Source organism: Lipotes vexillifer, unplaced genomic scaffold (assembly GCF_000442215.2).
Source record: "Lipotes vexillifer unplaced genomic scaffold, Lipotes_vexillifer_v1.1 scaffold76, whole genome shotgun sequence".
Lineage (NCBI taxonomy): Eukaryota > Metazoa > Chordata > Mammalia > Artiodactyla > Lipotidae > Lipotes > Lipotes vexillifer.
Genome location: NW_006773751.1, coordinates 441,104 through 446,376, shown reverse-complemented (window position 1 = coordinate 446,376; position 5,273 = coordinate 441,104).

Below are 5,273 nucleotides of genomic sequence, written 5' to 3'. Positions count from 1 at the left end.
AGAGCTTGCATTTTAATGAGGAAGAGAGAGAGAAAAAAAACAAATACACCAATACCAGGTGGCGATGATACTAAGGTGAAAGTCAGGAGGAGGATGTGATGTGATGATTAATGAGCCATTTTAGATCAGGAATCAGGAAGGTCAGTAAGAAAGAGTCCACCATGTTGAGATCTGGAGAAGGGCAATTAGCTAAAGGAAACAGCCTGTGCAAAGATCTTAAGGCAAGAATGAGCAGGTCATGCTTCAAAAAGAACAAGAATGTCAAGGAAACTGGAGGAGTGAACAAGGAGCATAGTAGGTGAGGAGACAGGGAGACAGGCTGAGGGCACATCAGGAAGGGCCGAGCAGGCCAGAAAAGGAGTTTCATTTCTTCTCTCATTAACTCATTCATTGTGTATTTGCCAGCCACCCAACTAAGTATTAATACCAAGAACCCTAATAATTCTGGCTCTACATTTTCTGGTTATATGATTAGGAGGCAACTTGAGGTAGTAGTTAGGCCCCAGGTGAAAGTCATACAGGAGACAAAACCATCTTCTAAAGACCCTCTTTCCTTCTTTCTGTTTTTGCATAACTCGATCAAATTTTCTGCTCTTGGAACTTTTTTTTCTACTGATAGACATTGGGGATAAACATAGGCTTATTGTTTTACTAAGCTTTACCTTATAGATACTTCACTTTTCTTAATGATATATGTTGCTTAATATAATATAAAACAACTAGATTCACTTTGTTATCAAAGTTCTGGTGGTTTGAAAAGAACTACCACCATCACCCAACAACTCTGTGATTGGCCATTATGCTAAGCATTGCTGAGTTTGTTTGGCTAAACTTACTGTGCTCCGATTGATCTGACCAGCAGTCAACAAGTACCTTTCACAAGCGGGCAAAGATTGACAATCACTCTAGCCATTAGATGATAGTCCTGAAATGCCCAGTAGGCGGTATGTTTATTTCACTTTCTGTTGTATTCTAATGCGAAACCAGAGACTAAGTTTGGTGTTTTCGAGGTCCTAAGCACTCACTTACTTTTCCTTAACCTAGAGATATCTCAGCACAGGCCCATGGCCATATAATTCATCAAGGTCTCAGCTTCCTCACTTATAAAAAGGGGATAATACACCATTTCTACTTGCCTTGGGAGCCTGAGTGAGTGATGTTTTCTCTGGTGGATTCTTCTGAATCTGGATCCATGAGGCAATGAGGAGTCATTTGGGGGTACCCTTTCTTCCCACAAGTTTGTAAAAGTGAAAAAATCTTTAACTGAAATTCTAGAAGGTAAAGTGATAACTAAAGTGTTGAGATAGTGAGCCAAGCTGCTGTGTTTTAATCCCAAATTAGAGTCCTGACAACAAGAATAGCATTTGCAGCAGCACCTGCCTGGGCAAAATTACAAGGGACACAAGTCTCTAGGTCTCAGACTGCAGACTGGCGGTTCTGGGTCCTCCCCCAAGGGCTGCCTTCCTTTCTCTGTTAAAATCTATGGACTCCCCAGGGAACCCAGAGATTTCCTTATTAGATCTGCCTCTTGTTGTGTGATGTCCTACACCATTTGCTGGCCTTCAATTGTTCAGTCTGCAAAGTAGAACAACATATAATATAATCAACCTATCAACCTCAAAGGTTAGTTGTGAGCTTTACCAGTAACTAGGGAGGGAGAGGGCAATGTAGAGTCAGAGGACAGAGTAGGCAATTACAGGAAGTACCTCCTGGAATCTTAACATTGAAGGAGAATATAAGATTGACTATGCTCTGGATTAGACAAAGGGCCATAGCAGCAGGAAGGAAACATCTTCTAACTTTTGCTTATGATGGAAGGAAAACAGAGATTCCCTTCATCTCATTGCTTATTTGACTGTGGAAGTTATCATTTTTCCTGAGGTTATTCTTTAGCCTAGAGCAGAAGCCCCCAAGCTTGGTTGCTTCTCAGAATCATATGTTAGGCCTAATCCAATACCTCCTGAGACAAAATTTCTGGGACTTCTACTTCTGACTAAGAGTGACAGGGATCATGTTTACTCTCCCATTGGAAACAGCCAAAACATGGGCAAAATATATAAAGCAATGGTTTGCAAGACCCCAGGCATGAGCAAACAAAGGACAGTGATCTCTGAGTCCCAGGAAAGAAACGAGGTAGGTCTTGTGATTACCCCAGCTTGCAGCCAGGTTGTTGCCAGATTCTGGTACAGGGTGGAACACTGTGACTGGAGAGGGAAAGCTGAGATTCTGGTGAAATTAAGTTGGTAGAATTCTCAGGACAAAGTATCAGAGAGAAAAATGCTATAAAGAGAGAGAGAGTGTGTGTGTGCCTTGAATATTTGCAGAGGGTACTCATTGAGTATTCATCTGAATATTGACCAGTGCATATGTGTACAAAAATTATCTAAAACTATGGGGAATAATCTGAAAGGATTAAAGGATTAATATGAAACACTCATATTGGGCCGAGAATAGTGTCTATTCTCAACACCTAGAATGGAAAACCTTAAGATTCAAGGGGCAATGGGTAGATTAAACAGAAGTTTTCTTGCTTCAGTGGTGGGGAATAATTAGCCCTTAACTGATAACCGCTTCAGTCTTGCCTAACAAATCTTAAAAGACAGGAAAGAATTAAAGTGTTTCCAGGTAACTTAACTATGTTCCAGAACTAAGCCCAAGAGTATAAGAGTACAGAGATATCCAGCACTCAACAGGGTAAAATTCAAAATGTTCGGTATCTAATAAAAAAACTACTGGGCATAAAGAGAAGGAAGAAAATGCAATCCATAATGAGGAGATAAATAATTGAAAATAACCGAGAACTGACAGACACTAGAACTAATAGATAAGGACAATGAAATTAAATGCTGTATTCTATATAATTTAAAAGTTAACTAGAGACATGGAAGATATTTTAAAAAGAGCTAGAGAAAACTTAAAGAAATAAAAAGTACAATGGCTGAGATAAAAATTCAATGGCTGGGATTAATAGCAGATTAGACATGACAAAATAAAAGATCAGAAAACTATGAAGACATAGCAATATAAACTATTCAAAATGAAATACACAAAGATAATTTTTAAAAATGAACAAAGCATTAATGAGCTTTGGAATATCTTCAAGCAACCTAATATATTTTTAATTGAAGAACCTACAGTGCAGGAGTGTTTCAGAATAAATATTTGAAGAAATAATGACTGACATGTTCCCAAATTTGATCAATACGATAAAAATACACACGCAAGGATTTCAACAAACCCCTAAGCACAAAAACATTAATAAAATTACATCAAGATACAACATAATAAAACTTCAAAACCAGTGATAAGGAGAAAATCTTAAGAGCAGCCAAATGAATAAAAGACACATTATCCGCAGAAGAATAAAGGTAAGGAATAAAACAGATGTCTTATTGGAAACAATGCAAGTGAGAAGACAGTGGAATCACACTCTAAAGGACTAAAATAAAGCAACTGTCAACCTAGAATTTTAGGCCCAGAGAAAATATCTTTTAAAAATGAAGGCAAAATGCTTTTTCAGACTAAGAAACCAGAAATATATATATATAATATATATATATATATATTTTTTGCCAGCATATCTGCACTATCATAAATGTTAAAGGAAATCATTCAGGCAGAAGGAAAGTGACACCAGATGGAAATATGGCCTATAAAAACATATGAAGAGCAGAGGAAATGGTAACTACATGGAAAAATATTTATGATTTTTTCCCACTTTTTAAATCACTTTAAAAGACAATTAACTGTTTAAACACAAATGATAACAATGTGGTGTTTAGTTTATTGCAATCTTATACACATGTAGCGGTAAAATATTTGACAAATATATCGCAGAGTTGAGGAAGGAAGAAATATACTATTGTAAAGTTCTATTATACATGAAGTGGTAAAGTATCATTCAAATATGGAGTTTGGTAAGTTAAAGGAGTGTACTATATATTCTAAAGCAAAGACTCAAATAACAATGCAAAGATCTATAACCAATAAGCTAAAAAAGGCAATAAAATGGAATCATGAAATCTATTTAAGTATTCCCAAAAGAAGGCAGAAAAAGAAGAATAAGGGGGTCAGGGAAGAGCACAGGGAACAAATATAAAACAAATAACATGTTAGACAAATCTAATCATATCAATAATCACAATAAATAGAATGGTCAAAATAACACAACTAACAGGCAAACACTGTGATTGTATAAAAAGTGAGACCCAAGTATATCTTGATCGCAAGGAACCCACTTGAAATATAAAGACACAAATAGCTTATGAATGAAGGGATGGAAAAAATATACCATGCTCAAATTAATCAAAAGAAGGTTGGAAGGTCTAAATTTCATAGCAAATAATACTAACAGGGATAAAGACAATTACAAAAATAACAATTCTATATGTTTATGAATCTAATAACACAACAAATATGTGAAGCAAAAACAGCTTGAACTTGAAGGAGAAAGACAAATACACAATTATAGTGAGAGCTTCCAATACTTCTCTCTTATAAATTGATAGGGCAGGGCTTCCCTGGTGACGCAGTGGTTTAGAGTCCACCTGCCAATGCAGGGGACGCGGGTTCATGCCCCGGTCTGGGAAGATCCCGCATGCCGGTCTGGGAAGGTCCCACATGCCGTGGAGCAGCTGGGCCTGTGAGCCGTGGCCGCGGAGCCTGTGCGTCCGGAGCCTGTGCTCCGCAATGGGAGAGGCCACGACAGTGAGAGGCCCGCATGCCGTAACAAAAAAAAAAAAAAAAAAAAAAAAAAAAAAGAGTGAGATGCCACTAAAGCAGTACATAAGGGTAAATTAGATGCTTATATTATAAAAGAAGAATGAACTTATATCAATGACCTCAGCTTCTTACCTTAAGAAGCTACAAAAAGAAGAGCAAATTAAACCCCAAGTAAACATGGGATAGAAAATAGTAAACATCAGCATGGAAATGAATAAAATAGAAAAAAATCAGTAAAAATAGCTGATTTTTTGAGAAAATCAATAACACTGTAAGCTTCTAGCCAGACTAATAAGAAAACAAAACAAAACAAAGACTCAAATATCCAATATTAGAAATGGGAGAGGATACATCACCCCAGGTTCTACAGATATTAAAAAGAAAACAGAAGGGTATTATGAACAACTTTACACCAAGAAATTCTAAAACTTAGATGAAATTGACAAGTTCCTTGAAAGACACAAACCACCAAAACTCACTCAAGAAGAATTAAAAAATCTGAATAACCCTATATCTATTAAATAAATTGAATTTATAGTTAAAACATTTTT